This window comes from Gallus gallus, chromosome 6 (genome assembly GCF_016699485.2).
Source record: "Gallus gallus isolate bGalGal1 chromosome 6, bGalGal1.mat.broiler.GRCg7b, whole genome shotgun sequence".
Classification (NCBI taxonomy): domain Eukaryota; kingdom Metazoa; phylum Chordata; class Aves; order Galliformes; family Phasianidae; genus Gallus; species Gallus gallus.
This window is the reverse complement of record NC_052537.1, coordinates 6,739,156-6,760,593: the sequence shown is the minus strand read 5'-3', so window position 1 is coordinate 6,760,593 and position 21,438 is coordinate 6,739,156. Positions and strand designations below refer to the sequence as shown.

At 38.8% G+C, this 21,438-nt stretch overlaps 1 protein-coding gene across 5 annotated transcripts in view; it reads right to left on the bottom strand.

The window, feature by feature from the left end:
• PCDH15 (protocadherin related 15) overlaps positions 1 to 21,438 on the bottom strand; it is a 990,968-nt gene that overhangs the window by 533,586 nt on the left and 435,944 nt on the right. For all 5 annotated transcript variants that reach the window (XM_046942815.1, XM_046942814.1, XM_046942813.1 and 2 more), the window contains one exon: positions 18,017 to 18,250. The gene's annotated coding sequence lies outside the window, so the exon portion shown is untranslated. The remainder of the gene's footprint in view (positions 1 to 18,016; positions 18,251 to 21,438) is intronic.

Here is a 21,438-nt window from a genome sequence, read left to right as displayed (position 1 = left end):
GCAGCTCACTGAAGATTCTCAAAGGCTCACTGCAAAGCATGCCAGTGTTAGAGAGGAGTGTACAAGCAGCTGCTCTTCTAGCAGCTTCACTTTGCAATAATGATTGGCAGGAAGGGTCAGAAATGCAGAAATCCAGAATTTATGCCAGTGACCCGGCACCAGCCAGGCTCATAGCCACTTTCAGCATGTAGCTTGAGCTCTCTTTCCTTTGCAAATATTTTTCATCAAAACAGCATCACTGCAATTTTTCTCCTTCCCACCAGTACATGGCTGCAGCACGAACTACCATTCACATCTGTTCAACTTGGCTCAGAAGCCTGCAGCCATCTACAAGTACTCCTTGGAGCTGTTCTTACAGAACACGTTTTGATGCATACCAAAGACTGGCAAACTCTTGTTCCTTTCTCTTCTTGTTTTTTTTTTTTCCTCCTCAAGACAGTAACAATATCTGAGGGCACGCTGCAGAGGAACTATATGCCAAGAACACAAGGAAATAGGCAACATAAGAAAGCTCATTCTTGATCTAAGAAAACACAATTTTCTGCATTCCTTCCTCACCTCAACAGAAGCAAAATGAGACAAGGGAGTGAACTTTCTCCAGCTCCACTGCTTTCATGGACAATCAAGCAGCTTTGCATTTTAATGCTCCATTGAGAGGCTGACACTCTTTTTGACTTTGCACCAACCTGTTATTCAAATGGAACAAAATCAATTCAAACAACAAAAAAGGAACTTCCACATCTGTCTGCAGAAGGAGGAAAGGATCTCAGAGACTCTAAGAGCTCTTTCCTCCTTCGTTTCTGTAACTCTCTTGAACACTTCTTCACCTATCCTTTTCATCTGTGTGCCCGTTTTATACACAGTATAGCAAAACACTAGCTAGAGCTGAAGGGGTAATTTGTCAGCTTTAGTAAAGATGAGTTTCTCCATGGGCTCCAGAACACAGCACAAACAACAAATTATAAATGGACAGTTACTCACATCACGATCTACAGCAGAAGACATGAAGGTTTTGTACTTGATGGGCACTTCTTTTACTCAAGTTGAATGATCTCAATGGAATACTAAGAAATAACATAGAAAAATCTAAGTAGCTTCTTGACCAACCTTCAATAACAAATGCAGTTAACCACTAATGAAGCTAACAGGAAACAAAGCAACTGGAAGAAAATCTGGGGTAATGAGACAAAAATGAAAACTGCCTTTCACTTGCAGAGATCAGTACTCCATCTGATTGGAGACCTAGTACTCCAAGGAGAAGAAACTTGTCTGACACACATACACAATTGAGATGGCTTTGCACTAGTGACTGTAAGAGCTCTGCTGTGAAGAAGTGCTCCTTGAGCACTGAACAAGGCTTCACGATGATGTGCCAATGGGCAAATGCTTTTAAATATTCTCCAAAAATTATTCTATGAACTCTGATGGCTTAGGTATCAATGGCTTGGTATTTGTTAGCCTGTCTGTGTTCTCTGGAAAGAAGAGCCCTAGAAATCCATTAATTCAAATATCATTTAACTAGGTTAATCCAAGTTGGCCTGTTTACTTACTGAGAAACAACTCTGGTGTCTGAGCTCGGCAAGGACAGCCCCTACAGATATAAAATTAATCAGTGTCACCCTTTATTCTCAGAAATATTTGCTGGTGGCCACACAGGAAGGAAAGAGCTGCACTGGCCTCTTGGAGTTACAGCAATGCTTGCTAATAGTAAAATACACTTCCTCTGTAATATCTTTCACAGCTTCAAACCAGCACAGGAACATTCAAACCAGTATAGGAAATGTTCCCTGATAGTACGTGCTCTGTTCAACAGGGAAGCAGATTGTTTCCAGCACCATAAAAAGGTCCCCTCTTTTCTCACCCAAATCACTACAAATTTCCCACTAGACTGAAAAACAAGCTTTTTTTCCCCCTCTAAAAACCAAGTGCAACTTGTCATGTCCACGAGTTAATTATTAAAAAAAAAGCATCTATTAAATTTGAAGTCTTTAGAAGTGTGATATGGAGGCCTTAAAGGATCGCTTTTAAATACATCTCCTTCCTGAGAAGAAATACTGGAAAACAACCAAAACGTCTCTTCATACTTCTGAGCCCCCAAAATCTCCGACTGCTTCAGGAAACCTGTTGCACACTCATCTCAATCCTGCTCAGTCTCACACTCCGTTTAGTCTGACTACTTTCAAAATTCCCTTTGAACCTTCGCTCTGCAGATCTGACTCCAGTGGGATTTTCAGGACGTGAATGGAAGATATGTACCTCCAGTATGGAGCTTTGTGTAACTGCATTCAGCAATAAATCCCTTTGAAATCACCGAGCCTGACCAAGAAGAATGAAATTAATTATGAGGCTGTTTAACATGGGTATGTAGGTTACGCATCTCAGAAGAATATCACAGTAACTAATGGGGGGTCATCATTATTCAGCGAGACATTTCAGAGTGCTCCATGTGGCTTAAGCATTTGTAAGGAAAGATTTCATCAACTGCAAAACGGTTCCCATGCTTTCTATAGAAAATATCTCTTTACTACCATGAGATAATGAAGACAACGGAAAACATCAGAAGGAAAAAGGAAAGCTCTCTTCATGGCCTGCTGTGCTTTGGGTATTTAAGCAGAAATGTCCTCTTTTCTCAAGGACAGTTTGAAATGCTCTCCCTATATGAACATGTATTAAGTGTAATCAATAGGCAGCTAGGGATCAAATCTCCACAACCAGGCAGAGCCCCGCAGAATTCCCATTCTGACCCAAACACCCACTTTATCAGATGTTCAAAGAGGCAGAACCACCTGGGGACTTGAGATTGACCCTTTTCATAGACCAAGTGTTTTGTAGAACCTTAACTTTGTCCCCCTGACCATTCTACTGCAGAGAAACAGCTGCCTTCATTTCTGGACCTTAAGAAGAGGTTCATAATACATAAACTAGATCAAATTCCTTTTGTTATATTGTTCCAAATGCCCAGCAGTATTAAGGTATCACGCTTTACTTTCAGAGTTGTAAGAAACAATGATTCCTCAGGAGCTGCTTCTGTTCCCACTGTTCAAGTTGATCAAAAATGTGCTTTATGTTAAGGATACCTTTCCCACCTTGTAAAATTTGACTGTGACAAGTCATACATATCCTTTTAAAAAACAAGTGGATAACAACAACAAAAACAGCACACATTTGCTGAGAAAAGACTAGAATATACAAAGATTAGGACTGTGCTGATATATTTAAACATGGGTTTCTCCCATTGAATTGCAGTTTCCTCACAAATGTCATAGCATACTCCTACTAAAAAAAAAATAATAATGAAAATAAAGGTATTGTTTGCCCTCTGTCCTCAGTGACAACTCCTTTGGTGGATGCCACTGCAGAAAGTAAAGGAAGGTGCGTGAAGAGCTGTATCTCGGATGGAAATAGTTTGAAGCAAATTGAAGCTGTAACTTCTGCACCAGAGGAGAAGGGAAGGAGATTTAGAGTCGCCTGGGACAGAAGATGAATGTAAATGGCTGGAGGTTGGTGAGCAAAGCTCTGGAAGGAAAGGGTGACAGAATGAGAAAGCAAAAAAGGCCTGAGAAGAGTAATGGCACTGAGCACTCTTAAGTATCACATCTTCAGAGCCTCACAGATGAGAAAGTATCTAAAAGGATGTTAACAAAAAAGTACTTGCTGTGAAATATCAAATAACACTGAAATAAGCAACAAAAGAAACTCTGTTAGGGAATAATTTAATCTCACAGGTACTATTTGAGAAGCACAAAGCAAAGAAGGCAAAATCCAAATACTGATTTAAACAGGCCGCCCTATAGTGACGTAAAAACTATCAGTTTTGTGCTAGGAGAGGAAGAAGTGCTCCCTCCATAAAGGAAAACACAAGGAGTACACAACAGATTGTGAAATCCTAACACTCATGCAAAAACAAGTAAACTCAAACTGTGTAAAAAACCACACTTTCAGTGTCTTCTACCTGAATTCGAATCGTGTTTCGTTCATTGGGATGTAAGTATTCAGTGATTTTGCACATACAGGAAAGTCAGACTGCAGCATCATATCTGAGACACAAGTGTTTGGTTCTAGCATTACTTGGGCTAATAAACACAAGTATCTTTGATACGCTACTTCACTTGTTTGCTATTTTCATTCAAGTACTAAAAGCTCTGGCAAGATAAAAAAGAAGAATCTAACATTAAATGCTGTAAAAGTATTTATACTGCTCTAGTCTTGGGAGAAGAGCATAAACGTTGTGCATTAAATAATTCAATGTCCATAGGCAGTAGCAACTTCCAGGGCAGCACTTTTGACAGGAATTTCCCGTAATTGCAGACGCTTCAAAAAGCATAGCTAGGGCTGTTTAAGTTACCAAATGCATTTTAGAAGAGGGAATTAGAATTATTCATTCTAGTTCATTACTCATAGAAGCCAAGATTTCCTATTGCTATAAGTAAGGTGGGTTACTGAAGAACTATCCTTTTGCCCATACTCCCCCTTTCATATTTCCTCTGTGTTACCAAAGAAAATTCTTCAGAACTGGGGAGAAAAAAAAAAAGAAAAAAAGTAGTGCCAGAATTTCTTTTCTGGACTGTACAATGCATATTTGTAATATTACTCTCTCATTTGAAGGTTCAGGAAATCCAATTTCCCTGGGCTTCAAATCTGCTGCCCCTTCCTTCTGCCTAACAGAAGCACAGAACTGTTTGTTCATTGGGCTGTTTATTATTAGAATGTCTGCTGCAGAAGGGGAAAGCATCCAGAAAACCTTCCAGCTACAATTTTGCTCTGAAGATACCAGGCGGTATTTAACACATTTGAATATCATCAAGATAATTGGCCATAGAATACAGGAAAGAAGCGAGTAGGAGAGATGCACTGAGACATGAATCTCCAGGCTTCTCCCCAACTCCAACAAAGAACAATTTGTTTACACCCATGTAAATCCTGTACTGCACCTGAAGACATTTTTCATCCGTGAAATTTTTTCATTATGTTTCATCTGTGTTTTCATAAATGTGAAAATAATGAACTGAATGAGGTCTTTTCCCCTAGTGTGGAAAGGAATCCTATGTCAGCAGTCGCATACACAGAAGCACCGACAGAGCTGGCTCCTGTTGCTTCTGCTCAAGAAGCTCGTCACGTTAGCCACAGCACGCCTTGGACCTCCAGACCTGCTACAGGGCAGGAAATCTGGTCAGAACTTATTTCTTCCTATTTTGAGATTGTTCTAAAATCCTCAAAAGAAATCTTTCTCCAGAAAAAGAAAACACGTGCCCATCTTCTGGCTTCTCTCTTCTATGCAAATCAGCTTAGGTTTCAAAAGCCTCTACAGGAATAGGCTGGTAACCTCAAGAAAATGCAGGTTTTTCTCTTCCATCCAGAAGAAGAAATAAATTCATTTCTGTATCTGCCATCAAACAAACCAAGAAAACTCACACACAGCCTTGTGAGTTGAAATCTCTGAAATACAGAGATGAGAAGTATCGCTTGCTCTGTACACCTTCCAACACTAGGCTCATTTCTTCAGATTACAGACTACACTCATAGGACGATGACTAACAAAGTGAGGGTGATGAGCAGACTAACGAAAGCAACAACATGCCAAAAATCACCAGCTTAAAAGAATGAGCATCATCAACTGCAAGCAAAATGGATGGGAACGCAAGTGATGGGAATTCAGCACGACTTAGAAAGATCAAGCATTATCTCAGAATGGTTGACAACGGGGGAAAAAATAGAGATTGGTTACAGAAGACTCGCGAACAACATAATTAGGCTACAAAGGTGCTCCCTCTAGTGTGGAGGTCACAGTTAGGAGAAAAGAGGACAAGAAAAACAAACAACATGACATCAGATATCACAAAGCTGCTCAATGTTATGTTCTTAGAACAACAGCTTCATTAGGGAAGACAAGCTACTGGAATAAATAACAGCAGCATATATCCCTTAAGAGAAGTCTTGCAAATAATTTCAGTATTAAGTCTCATTTAGGAAAATGAAAACATACATGTATGCTCTTAAATATGCTTCTTATAGTGTATACCATTAAATATGATAACGTACCATCTTTTCTACACTTCATCAAGCCCTTGTGTCTCTACTACAACAGCTGCTCACAGAACCCAATTTCACTCACATTCTCTCTGAAAATCTACGTCTGTTCCCAACTTTTTCCTCATCAGTCACACCAGTTTACTACCCAATGCACTGACTCAAACTAAGCTATTAAACATGAATACATGCACAGTACTTACTTTATAGTGAGTATATACTTGATGTGAATAGACTGTTTCTTTGTCTAGGTCAGTTATGACAGTTAAATATAAACTACTTGTCTAAGCACATATATTCATGCGATATACAATCATTTTTTTATATATGATAAATGTCACCTTTAAAGCCAAGGACAACCCTGACTTTAATGCACTACATTTTGCTCAAGCACATAACATTTATGACACGGGAAAAAAAAAAAAAACCCTTATTCTTTATCGCCTATGTATTGAAGCATTCTAAACAAACCAGTGAAATAAATTAAAAGAAATAGAAAACACTAACAGCGAGAAATGAAAATAGCCAGCAATTTGAATGCTACAAATGCAAACCGACTGTGAATTTTAATAAAGGTAAGGCTGCCAACTGCTGATTATTTATACATACATGAATTGACAGAAATATAAAGACAGAAAAACAGAAAGAAGCAATCATAGTATGACTAAAAAAATGGTTTTGGCAGAAACTACTCATGGAAGACAAGAAAAACCCAAAACTCAGCGTAACATTATCATATATATCAGATCGCATCCAGGCACATTGGAAAATACTACATAACTGGTTTGGATTACGAATATGATGTCAATATTTCAGCACCAACACATTAACTGCATTTCTTTAAAAGCATCTCTTCACATAGCAGCCAAGTAATCTACTTGCACTGAAAAACTTAACCTCCCCTTCTAAAGACATTATCTCCTGTTCTGGACTTTTCTGGACTTGTACAGTTTGCTCTAGGAGTCATGCTGGATAAGAGCCCTGAGATTACAGGCCAGTAAATTTTACATGCTTTTCAGTGGTGCTAGCAGATGAATCAAATCCATATCCCTTACCAGTAACACAAAAACTCTGGTAGACAATTTTATCCATCAGGCATTTGAATGAACTTCATTAGCCAAGGATTTTGTTCGTTACAAGGTCAACTGAAGAAGCTGTTGGACACCAGAAGAAACCTGGCATCGTTGCATACTGTCACTGCATCTTTTTGGAATGTTCGCTGAAGAATTAATGAGCCCATTACTACCTTTGATGATTATAAAGATGTCATTTTGTTGGTGTAAAGTAGTTGCCTGAATATACATTGCCTTGGTGACAGCAATAAAAAAAACCATGAAAAATCACTTCATTAAAAACAAAGTGATGAAAATTGCTACGAAATGCCCATTACCTCTGGACTTGTGATAAAGATAATGGCCTTGGCAAGGAGCGCATCTGAACCATAAGTAAGTGAAGTATGAAGTAGCCCACTAGTAAGAGGAAATGAGAGTTACCGTCAACAGAGAATCATCAGGAGAAGTACTGCAGACTGGATTATACTTACAGATTAACCGAACGGAAGTAGCAGGTGATGCGGCCTAGACTTCTGAAAGCTCTGACAAATCTGCAGGGGCCATCTAACATAGGTCCTTCTAATAGTGATACTACTTCATTCACTGCCGTATGCTGCACGATGCGTTCCACACCATTCCAAGAAAGGAATGACTGGTACATTAATGAGCTCCAGTGTTGTCTTTTCCTATAGGGATACAAAACTGGTCAAATTTAACCTTCTATCTGACTTCAGCTACGGTGTTGGCTTGTGGACATTGCTGTAGTAGCAGAGCTACGAAGTACAACTGATGCACACGTCTGTGTTCCCTCTGATGTTTATTGCTTTATTTTCTTATTTAAAAATGGAACTTGCATGTCTTCAAAATCACCTCTCTCTAGAAGATACGAAAGCATGCCAAACGCTTGCAGATTCTCCTATGTGTAGTAGATAATGACTAGTCTCAACAGTGAAATATTTTTCACGTACACAAATGCTTATTTTATTTATTCTTACAAAAAATATCCTTCTCTAAAATAGGCACAATCCTTCAGGCACCCACTCTCAGGTTAATTTGGTGTATGAAAGGTCACGTTTTCCTGTAAAGCATCAACTCCGAAACCTTGTGGAGCGGAGCCTAGCATGAGCAGAACACAAAAGGTTCTCACTACAACAACACCATGCACAAAACTTTACAAACCTGACGCCCATACCTCTCTTGAACACCAACTCAACACAGAAGGAAAAAGAAAGAGGCTGAGGCAGCATATTACTGCTAAACTCTGTTTGAATTCAAATCTGTAAATGCAAACTCTGCATAGGAAAGTACCTTGTTTACCTGAAACTTTCTGCCTTGGTACCTTGAAGGCATACACAATCAGACAGATGTCACAGCAGTGACAGTACTGATGTAAATACAAAGGTAGCTATCCTGAAAAGATTTCTGAGACTGTTTTTACCTGTTTATATATTACTTCTAACTGTATTCTACTTCAATTTTTTTTCCTTTTTTTTTTTTTTTTTTTTTTTTATGATATTGTGGAATTGCTGACTGGAAACTAGAACATATTCTTCAGGCATTGAGAAACACAGGTAAAAAAGGGCTTTGTGCACTACTTGCTTACTAACAGGAGCACAATTGAAATATGCTGCCCCCTGGCTCATTGTGTGCCAGCTTTTCTTAGAGAAAACAACTGCAAAAAGGAAAATACCAAAAAGATAGACAAGGCGGAAGTTACATCTAGTACAAACTACATATACACACAAACACATGGATACTAATGGCTCTTCCCAAACTGGGATTCAAGCTCAAAATGCAAGAAAAAAAGAATGCATAATCTTCGACCTCTCTGGCACTGACAAAATGTAACACATGGATTAAATAACCTTCTTCTTCTCCATCTCTTATTATTAAAATAATAGAACGTATCACAAAATTGTTGTGCTGTTGAGTTAGGAGCAGAAAAATTTAGCCTATTCTGAATTCAAGCATATCTCATGTTTAGGAGGCACAGACTGAGAAGTAACAAGATCTATATTTGCACTTCCTATCTATTATGGACAAGAAATGTAAGAACACTGTGATAACATGCTAACTAGCTGAATTACTAAGTCCTATCCACTTGTCAGACTTCTGCACTTTTGTTCAGTCTTCCTCCCACAACTGGGCAGAAGTTCTCAGTAGAAATAAATGGGCATTACAGCTGGCCAGTAGGAAACCAGGCAATCATTCACTCCTATATGCGTAAAATGAGTTTCAGACTCATCTCTTTATGCATTACCTCTCTTTTCCAAAATCAATCTTACAGGCAGGCGTGCGTTTATGACTGAGCCAAGGCTCAAGAACACAGCAGTTAAAAGAGCACATATCTCATCTTGGTTAGGGGCTCAGAGTCCTACAATTTAGTAAGTAATAGGTAATTCAAGATAAATATAAGCAAAAACAAACAAACAAACAAACAAAAAAAAAAAACAATAAGTAGGAAGATTTGTGCAATCTGAGTGACCTACTGTCTCACTCCTAAAGGTGCTCTCTTCAGTGCTAGGGGTGGTTTATAAAACACACAGGCAGACAGCCTGTAAATTAGGCTGCGTAGATACAAGCTTTTTATCAGAAAATGAAGGTTATGTGCACAGCAGAGTGCCTTCTTCCCTTCTTTCCCCCACCAAGTGAAGTGACAAAGAGATTTAGGTTGTTGTTCTCAAAGTCAGAGGTCTGCATGAGATCTGGGAACAGAAACTTGCTGTATCTGAACGAAGAGCCATCAGACATATATAGCCCTTACTCAGTCAGACAGGGAATTTTCGGAAAGCCTTAAAGGCTTTACAAAACAAGAGCCATTTCACACTGCTTGTGAAATAGAGCATTGCAACACAGAGCCCTGTATTGGAGTGTTCTTCAGAATTGAGCTAATGCATATTTTGCCTTTCAGAAGACACAAAACACAGTATTTACTGACAGAAGCCCTTCTGAATAAAAAAGCATTTTTCATAGTCCAACAAAACAAAATTTGACCCAAACACAGCACTCAGAATCTGCATGGATGCACATTCCTTACGCACTTGATACCATCTCTTTATTAAGTATTCTCATACAAGAAATGTATCTGCTCTTCTTGACAATACACTAGGAAAGCTGCAAGGACAGCACCAGGATTTATGCCCCTACCACACATAATTGGTACTTCTTATGTTGACATCCTGCTTCCATTTAAATACAGGAGAAAAAATTGCCCCACCTCAGCCAGCCATTAATTCATCTTTTTGATGCACCAAGATAGCTTTGAAATACACAGTTAAAACAGTATTATTTGTAAAATTAGGCTAATTTTTAAAACATTTTCTATTTATTTCCTCCAGAAAACAACAGTGGTGATACAGACTCGCCATTGTTAAACTGGGCCAAGAGCATGCACCAGCACAGAGATTTCATCCAGAATTGCCCTGAAATATTTACTAAGAGACTCTCTACCATTTCTGATGAGCTGATATTTAGGCCCACGAGCATCAGAGAAGCTGACATTTAAGACAAAGCAAAAGCACTCCTAGTGCTGCGCAGGATGCCCCGCTCCCCACACAGCGGGCTCCTGCTCTCCCAGGGATGTGCTGCCCTATTAGGAGCCACCCCATAGTCTGCAGCCTTCCCACCATGCTGCCCAAACACCATGCACACAGCAGCTCCAAGGAAACACAGCCCTTGAGGTAAGCCCCCTGAGAACAAACCAGATCCTCTCAGCACCAGCAGCAGTGGATAGAATTCACTCTTTCTTGAATGAGATGAAAAACAGCTTCCTTTAGATCAAATCCACTTATAACAGCATATCTTCTTAACATATTCTATTTTACATTTTTGGTTTTTTAATACCAAGAAAGCTTCGGTAAGAAAAGAGCTCACAGACACCAAGCAAGGCAGCAGATGAAGAGTTCATTGCCTCCCACACAGAGCACTTCCAAACAGCACCCAGAACAGGGCTTGCAAACACCTAATGCTAATACCAGGGAAGGATTTATTGTTTCAATTACCCATGAGATTCTTATGTTATATCCGTAAGACGGTATAAAGCTATCAAAAAGATTAATTCACCCAGCAATGCAGAAGTTTACCCACAAGGAGTAAACAATCCTGGTTTTTAGCCATGTCAAACAACAGAGCACAATCCTGATTGCACAAGTCTAAAGAGATGAATGGCATTTTCTAAATGGGAGTGACTTCCCTGTTGTTCAGGGGAATCAATCTACCCATGTAAGCTTCAGATTACCTTCAGGAATATGTCAAACTGCAAACACCAGACTGACATTTGGGATGAACGCTAGGCAGGCAGGAAGGACTCCTGCTCTGACATGTGGCTATAGTGAATATGCACGGAGGTAAGGCTCATGTCAGTCAAAACCATTTTTTATGAGCCGCCAAATCGGTAGGGAAGGTAATTGTGTCTTCAGTTTTCATCGACAGATCTTAAATCCAGTGGTTAGCTCATCCTATTTTGCCTATCGCTTGCACAGGAAAATATTATATGCTCACCCATTATCTGAGGAACTTAAAAAAAATATATGTGCATGCATGCATTTCCTGCAGTCTTAGCTCTCCAGCCACTCAGATAGACCCTCTGACAATGGGAAGCACAGTATCAAGAATGAAAGCAGACTGAAGGGCTAGGCCAGGACTGTGCTATGCCACGAGCCAGGGGAGAGGAGTAAGAACAAAAAGCACATCTTTGCAGCTGTCTCCATGTTGAAGCACTTCCTCATCAGGCATCTATCACACTACTTCCCCCTTCATTTACTCACTAACTTCAAATGGATTTCTCCTTAAAAACACACCCCAGGCTCTTCCTTTAGCACACCTGAACCTGCAGCAACCACAATGCCACCAGGAAGCACGCCCCAGGGAACAACCACCTGTGGGGTGAGGACCCACCTCTCCTGCTGGTAGTAAGCCCAGCCTCCTGCAGACTTCACTCGAGCCTACCTGGTTCTTCACCTCAAAGCAGCAGTCAACAACTGATTCCTGTCAACCCTTTCACAAAGCTTTTTCAAGTTCATGGATGGATTTTTAACACATCAGTGGAAAATCTCCTCCTCACTTATATTTTCCTGTCCAAGGTGTCTTACCCTGCTTACACATTTATCAGACAAAAGTTCTTGCATGCTTTTCATTTTCTTATTGACACTCTCGTGGCTGTTTTTAACTACGCACAATGCAAGACAGCAGACAAGCATGATAAAAGGCTGAAGCACGGATACACAAACTGGCAGCAATGCCTCGTCCTGTTCTCAACTGCCTTTGAATAATTCCTAACATTTAAGTTGATGCTTTCACTGCTGATAAATATTGACTGGACATTTTCATGGAACTATCTGTTGTAACTTTAGACTCTTGCTCACAAATGGTAACAATCAATTCAGAGATGAAGTCAGAATTATTTTTCCCCTACATAGATCTTTTCCATTTATTTACACAATTTCATCTGTCATTTCAATGGCAGTCAGTCTCCTAAGGTCTCCTGCAGCAGTTCCTTGCCAGCTCACATCTTAACTACGCTCTAACCAATTTACTAGCATCCGTATGTTTTCTCATCTTGTAAACAAACCTATTTCCTAGGTCATTTAATGTTCATATAGTGAACATCAAGGATCCTGGTGGTACACCAGTGCTGAATTCCTTGTTTTCCATGAACTGACTGTAGAAGGTCAACTCTTTTCCCAGTAGCTCAAAAATTATCTGTCTGTGCAATAATTCCCATTTTGAGTCCCAGGTGCCTTGTTTCTTTAAAATGCCCTGCCAGTAATTTGGCCAAAAGGACTCGAAACTTCTATACGTCCACCAGTGCTTGCTAACTTGTACCAACAAACCTGAAAACTACAGCAGCCAGAATACTGGGCTTAAATGAAGGCATAACATTTGAACGATATCAAATGCGTGAGATGCATAATTCTGTAATCATTTGAACTATACATACAACAGAAAAAAACACACCTTGATAATTATACTCTATGAAAACATGCATCAGAAAACAAACACAGATGCCTGTATGTGAAGAGAGACAACTATCACCAAACCTCAGATTATTTTCAAGTGAAAAAAACACACCTGACTCACCAGTTTATTAAAGTGAGTACAATTCAAAACTATGTAGATAGTTATGTCACTGCATATTTTAGAACAAGCTAACTTTTTAATTACCAAATCTCTTGAAATGTCTTCAGTGATGAATTTTAACTTCTATTTTTCAGCTGTCTGAAACACAAAACAATCCTTCAAATGGTTTAAAGATGAAACCTCTGTATGTTTTCATGATGCTGTCATACCTGGTCACATCTTATTATATCTTTTTGTAAACACACAATACAGCACGCTTCTTTAGACGAAAGATAACACAGCTTATTTTCCATACAAAAGAGAAATGACCAAAAACTACTTCCTTTCCTCGCATGTGATTTCACTCAATTAATGTTCTCTTTCTAAATGAAGCAAATTACAATCAATGCCCAGCTGGCAACCTTCTGCTGGTCCTACGACTTTGGGTTGATTGGCACTGGTTACCAGCTCTTTCATCACCTCTCCCTTTTTCTGAAGCAAGTTATTATTACATATATCTTCATATTACCTTAGGGAGCAATAAATAGGATCCACTAAATAAATTTGCTTGAGAAATTTATTTAAGATTAGAAAGTTTAATGCAACTGCCAAAAGCTTCTGGAGTGCTGGGAGAATTAATCTCAATACTCATTGCATTTATAGATTCACATCAAGCCTCTGGACGTCAGCACAGGTGCCACTGCTAAGAAATAAGAAGTTTCCAGGAAATCTCTATATAAATTTTAACTGGTTGCCAAAAAGGAAAAAAAAAAAAAGAAAGAAAAAAAAAAAAGAGGGACATGATCCATATGCCAGTAGATGCAATATTAATATATAATTATGACTTTAGGGATGCTTTTTCCAATACAGGTTTTTATAATGAAATTAAAGATAAAACACCATTCCCTAAGGCTGGATTTTTAGTTACTTTTCACTAGAAGTTTTAACCAGTTGAAGTGCTTTCTCCACCCATGAGGTCACTCTGCTGGATAAGCAGCAAGAGCCTAATTCCGCCATGATTGCTTGCCCTCAGGTATAAGCTTCTATTTTGAGGACACAGTAAAACAGTGACTTTTGGAGTACATGTACTACATTTTGTGGAGTATACTTGAGCTTACTGATTACCTGGAAAACAATGAAAACTAATTAAAGTAATTTTAAGCAACGTAACCACAGAAATATTACCATGCTATCCACTCTATAGCTGAGCCAGGTTGTGTTGTACAAGAGAGGTGCTTCCTGGGACTCTCAATTGTTGGAAGTGATACGTGAAGACAAGAACAGACCCCTCAGCATCCAAGGTGGACCTGTTCCATGCTGCCCATGTTGTTAACACTCTAAATAAAGTGACAAGAAAGACTTGCCCACCACAGTTTACAGTTAGAAAGAGTACAAGTAGGAACAGAGCTAGAGAGCCCTCTTAGTATCCATTAGCACAACACAAGTACAAAATAAGAGCAAACACGAGTCATCAAATACACTGCATTACCTCTAAGTTTCAATATTTCTGCCATCACTGCAGTTCCAGCTTCTCTAAGTCATACTACAAATGACAGGCTAGCAATGCCCTGGAGTCAGTGCCAAGCTTTATCCACCAACAAAACACAAGCTCAAAGCATCCACTAAACATGAGAGCTTCCAACTCTTAGTGATCTACAGTATAAATGCAAACATAACAAGCAAGAATTGTCTATGAAAGAACATCACTTGAACTTAGGAGAAGAGTGAAAGTGGAATCACTTAAGTTCACGTAACTCCTCCTGAAAACCTCCCTTGTGGCACAAGTGCTAACCATGGGTCACATGGGTCACGCAACACTACAACCCATCCAGAATTGAAAACTGTAAGGTTGAGCTTGGCACAATAATAAAGATATTTTCTGGCTGCAAATACAATTGGCTGAAATGACTTAAAATTCACAACAATTCTCCTGCATAGCTGTGTAGGAAGGTGAAAAATGACAAATCAGGCTTCTTTCCTTTTGACACCTAGCTAGAACAAGAAGTAGTTAACTATAAATAGTAAGAGCAAGAGACTAATAAAGCATTTTTTCCTGTTGAAAAATATAAGTACAGAATCTAAAGAGGAATGCCAGCTTCAAAACAACCACACAGCAATGACAGAAAGAAACTGGCAAAAATATGTAGCTTACTCACAAAAATACAACTGTCAAGACAGGATTTCTGTAATCTTATCTCTTTGCTCTCTTTGTCAGTTATAGACCAAGATCTTCTCAATAAAAAAGGTGCAAGTGCTGTTGGTACTGGACATGCTGCCTGCAAATGCAATTTCTGAGAGGTCCGGTCCATCTCCTAAAACACCTTTCCAATAATGCCAGCACTCTCCCTTGACTCTCTGTTTCTGATTGTTTGAAAAAACGTGTTATTTATTATCCACAAATAAAAACGAGAGTACAGAACTGACCAATAGGTGAGAAAGAACTTACGATAAAGGTTTTGGCTTTTTAAAATATAAGGGTAGGGTTATCCAGTAGGACAGTTTAGAAATAGGATTCTAATCTAAGAGGAGAATATGTACAACAGAAGCTCATTAGAATGGCCTTTCCTTTGTAAAAGAATACAGAAAACCTCCTTAAAATGGACACGATAGTACATATTGTAGGGATGATTGATTCTTCATGTTTATCCAAAATATTTGTTGAAGTTTGCATTTTCTGAATGTTTGCTTTAAACTTTAACAGGGGAAAAAATAATAAAAAATGCCTTGATACCTTCTCAGAATTCTCTGATGTTTGTAATTTTGCCCAAACAAATAATAACTTTGTTTTATCCTTGACAGTCTTTACAGATCTGTGCTAAATGCAAGACATAACCAATTTTATGTTTCTTGAGGCATTATTTGACTAAGGTCTTGCACGTTTGCTATTTTGAGACATGCTGATAAAACAGTGCCATAAAAATGTAACCTACAACTCGATAGCTAGAGCTACTCTAAGAACATTTCATCCAAAATGTAAAGGAATTTAATGCCCAAGTAATACCTAGCTCATTAATCTATCAGACAACAAGATCAATTTGTTAAATTTTATATGCAGATCCTCACTAATTAATTATGTTGAGGGGCTGTGTTCTATTCATGCCACAAATCAGTCACACTTTTGCTCTAACATGGAGATGATCAGAGGGCTGGAGCACTTCCCCTACAAGGACAGCTGAGAGAGTTGAGGGACTTCAGCCTGGAGAAGGACTTTTTATAAGGTCAGGATGAGGGGAAATGGCTTTAAGCTGGAGGAGGGTAGATATACCATAGACCCTAGAAAAAAATTCTTTATGGGAGAGTGGTGAGACACTGGAACAGGTTGCCCAGCAAGGTTGTGGATGCACCCTCCCTTGAAGGAGGCCAGGCTGGATTGGGCTGTGAGCAACCTGGTCTAGTGGGAGATGTCCCTGCCTATAGCAGGGGGTTGGAATGAAATGATCTGAAAGGTCCCCTCCAACACAAACCATTCTACGATTTTGTAACACATTAATTTTCTACTCTTTGTAACTGAAAACCCAAGCATAGTCATAAAACGTCCACAATGGTTTCCTTGTCTGTTATCTAGATCAAACAGGTTCATCGGGCAAACCTCAGAAGAAGGAATAACACCTAATAGTGCACTAAAAAGTAACTTTCAATTAAAAATAATAATAATCTGCCTTTCTGTTATCAATTTTTTGTAAAAAGAAATTGTCAACCTCAGAGAAATTTATATGTCCCACAGAGAATCAAAAGCATAAAGTAATTAAGTAGATTGACTGGCATGGAAAATAGATGTGAATATATTAAGCTTGATGTAATTAATTTCAGTGCACAAGTTTTAGACCATACTGCAAATAAAGCCCAGGCTGTACAGGTGAGATTATCAAGAACTCAAACAGTAAACCTTTTGTAAGACACTCTGCACAGAGCAGCATTTGCAGCCTTTCAGGCAATAATCATACAAGCAAATACTCAAATGTTGCACTTAGAAAATTACTTTGTCCTTAAACACGAAAACTTAACTTTTATCAGCAGTTCCAAATGAAGGTTATTTTAGCAGTGAAATGCAGAATCAGGTTATTATTTCTGAACAGTGCTATTCCTAACATTTTATTTCTACTCTGCATGCTTCTGTCCTCTTTTTCCTCTTCTCTTCAGTAGGCTGAGCTTCTCAGCCCCAGTTATTTCCCCAGTAAAGATATCACAAAGGGAACATCTTTTCTATCATAGAAAAGACAACCCACTTTGCTGTTTCTTCACCAGAACATTTCCTTGCTACGTCCTTACTCACCTCTGATTACCAGCTGTGATTTTATATGCCAAAATTTAAGTCATATTAACGAAGTTCATCTGCTTGGATGTCCCTTACAAACCATAATTAAGCACATCTTATGTAGGTCCACGGTGGTATTTTGGAATTATATACAACTACAGTTTAAAGGAACCAAGTAATGGGATAACTGCTCTGCTCTTCAAGCTCATTTCCCAATATTCAGCATTTACTCTTCGTTCCTACTCTGTATTTGTTAGATTTCAGCCACCTACCAAGAATCCAGCTTTACTCCTTCCTGTCACTCCACTCTGACTTCAGTTTTCAAGCATTTGTTTCATTCTACAGACTTCTGAAGTTCTTGTCACTAAACTGTCAGGTAACAGTCATCGCCACAGAAAGTTTTATTCTAATAACCTCCAATTACTGGAACAGCTGTAAAGTCAAATTCAATTCTGCCCAGGCAAACTGGGCAGACCAAAGCAAATCAACATGCATGCTTCTCCAGATAACTTATGTAAAGATAGATATTAAGGACAAATAACCAATTTGTTAAGTGTCTCCCCTAAGCACCTGTAACAGCTGAACAGAAAATTCAATAAACAAATAAAAACAGAGGAAAGCTCACCTTTCAACCCTGGATGGATACAGCTTCCAAAACAACTCCAGCTGTGTATACTGTATTCTTTCTCCCTTTCAGAGCACTTTATTCTGCGACTTCAGGGCTTCTGTTTTGTTTATTCTACGTATGTGCAGAGGAACCCAAGATGTTATCCATAGGGCAGTTCACATCCACTCCTCTCTGAAGTGTTCAACGTGCTACTTCGGGCACCGAGGCTGCTGAGAAGCCAGCATATCAGATCTGTGAAAGCAAAAGTTGGATTAAGCCAGGGCATGCAGACACAGCACAGGGTGGTCAGTTTCACAGACCCTGATCATGATGCCGGGAAGAGAATAAAGCACTGAAAGTTGAAGTGATCAGGCTGAGCAGTTTGGAGGTTTTAGTGAACTCATTCAACCAGTGAATTCAACTCACTACCAAAAGGCTATTTCAAAAGCATGAAAACCTTCATTAGCTAGAAGAAAAACCAGAAGAGAAGGCAGGATCTGGTATAAGATAAGCAACAACACTGGGCAAGGTAGATACACAGCACAAAACTTGTTAGTCTGAACGATACCAAGGGATGAGCCTTGTAAAATGATCAATACTCAAATGACCAAATGAAGGGCTTGATTGCCCTCCCTCCCCCCACAACCTAAAAAAAATCTCTACTTCTAGATATTTCAGACTACTCGATGCAAAAATTCACCAACTCTTTCTAGAATTAGAGTTCTGCTCAGTGTGTGCCTTCTAGATGTGAAAACAACAAAAACTGCCTATTTTCTTTAACTACAGCTTAAAACCCCATGTTTCTTCAATAAACTGCAATCAATACTAAACAGACATCCAACAGCATACATCAAAGTAGAGCGACTACATTGGGAAGATTTCAGGGCTGCACCATGCAGCGGACACAGAGGCCTCGAGCTGAACAGCAGAGAGCTGCTGCAGAAAGAAGGGGAAAGCAACAGATGAATTGAGCCAATGGTTTGTTCTTGTTCTATCTCAATCATTTTTTCTTAATGAAAAACAAATTGATTTGCAATGCTCTTTTCATAGATAAATGAGAAAAAGGCTTGGTTAAAACAGGGAGAAAGATGTGCACAACACTACAACTGAACCATCACATACCTGAGGAAGATAAGCTACAAGGAGTTCTACTGGTATGGAAATAGTGTAGAGCAGGAGGGTTTCTTTGACCACACAGAAAATCACACCTGAAAAAAATACTCAGCTTCTAGGATACTTCTCATGCACAAATGAGCTAAACTGCTGTAAATGTTCACTCAATTCATCTTCAGTTCTTTAAGGACCTGATGATGAAGAGCAGTGACCCTGACTTCACCACTGTCTGATACAAAGAAAATAAAAATCACTTGCATAACACAATATCACTCAACCACTGCTTAGATTTTAAAGATTCAAATGAACACAAAGCACAACAACAGTTCACAAAAAAACTGAACCTGCCGCTATGTAAAAAAGCTTTTGTACAGCTTCTAAAACAAAATAACCTATAGAAGGACAGTTCAAGTACTTTTGGGCAGCGAAGCTGTTGGAAACATAAGATTTTTTTTTTTTTCTGGTGCCATCTCAGTTCACCTCCACTGTATGTATTCATCAAGAAAGAATGTGAAATCACATTCCTGTGCCCAGAAGGGTCCTCTCTTAAGCTCAGCACCAAAGTAGAAAAAAGAAAAAAAGAGAGGAAAAAAATAACTAGTGGTACATTCAGCATTTGCTAACTTCCGAGGGTTGAATTCCTAACTTGACAAAATTCTTTGATTATACCCTTTGAGCAAAACATCTGAGTACACATATAGGAATGTATCACCTCTGTGTCAAATGTTTTACAGTTCAAAGACATAGATTCTCTCCCAGAAAAGCTGACTCTCCAAGACTCTTTGCAGCAAGAAAATATTCACCGATATCCTCCTCAGTGGTATGATAAAGAAAAGCCACCACAAATTGCATAGAACCTTTTCTCCAGACAAGTGACATTTAGCCCACTGTTCCTACATGTTGCTGGCAGTCTTCCACTGCTCAAGTGTGCTAACATTAATAAAAAGAGTTTAAGGTGAGCAAGCACTCTCAAAAATATGTCAAGGACTTGGGGAGAAAAGCAGTATTTGAGAGTGAAAGTCATTAAAGAAATTGAGAATAAGATCAAGTCCATTATGACTCTCAAATAGCAGGGCTACCCAACTGCCTTATTAAATTGGACTGCAAGAAGAAAAACAAGGACAAAAAATAGGAGAAACAAATCTTTAAATATCTCTTATAACACAAAGCATCTGAAAGTCTCCATTAATTCAACAGATGTGAGAAATCAAGTGACTTTTTCCAAGTGTACTGGATTCTGGGCATTGTTGCTATTTATATTTCTATGCAAACGTATTCTGTTTTCCTGCTAAGCATGTGTATGTGAGGGAGGAAAGAGAGAAATTAACACCATACTTTTATTTGAATTTTTCTCATCTTTCCTATATTCACCCATCACATCTCCCCTTTCTATCCATCTTCTCTTCTCCTCCATTTACCAATAACTTTTAATTGTGTTCACATTATAAAACTATGGCACCAACTGAAAATCATGTTGAAACCAAACTCTCAAATTTAAGGATGGAAATTGTCAAAGCCAACAAACAGCACATTTCCCAATAACTGACTAAAAGCAAACAAAATAAAATACCTCCAAAATAAAGTTATTTTTCTTATATCAAGTGAACTGCTTTAACGAGGATGCTTCCTATCGGAAGAGGCATTACAACTTGAGCAATTACTATGTAAAATATTCATGAATTTAAATTACAAGGAGCCATCTTATACAGGTGGAGACAAATCATCTCATTAAACCTTGGTGACACTCCTGGATTCAGTTATAACAGAACTGAGCACTTCAGTACCTCGGTAACCTTTACTTGAATTACCTTCTCAGGCATTATTAACCATAAAAAGGACTGAAAGCTTAATGAAAATGCTTGAACCTGATTCAGGAACAATCCAGGATTGTTATCAAATCAGGATAACAAAATTTTATGGAATGATTTACTGAGAACAAAACAAACAATTGTTTTTCCTGGCCAGAAATATAAAGCTAATATAAAAAACAAACGAACAAAAAAACCTACAAATCATACTAAGATGGGATCCAAATTGCCTTTAACTTGGAGATGGACCTCCCAAAGGCTCCCGAAAGATCCTTGAACACATGTAGAAAACCCAAACACAATGAGAACAACAAGACTAATTAAAAAAGGGAAATTAAAATGGCCAGGAAAGGGGGAAGTAATAAAGTACGTGTGCAACTCTGCCCAGTCACTCCATCTTCCAAGGCAGATCCTCGTGTCATTAAGTGACCCAACAGGCACTGGGTTCTGCCCACTCTCTTCTAGTCTTCCAGAAGCTCTCAGGTCTCCTGTTCAAATTTGCCAGCAACTGGGCTCTCT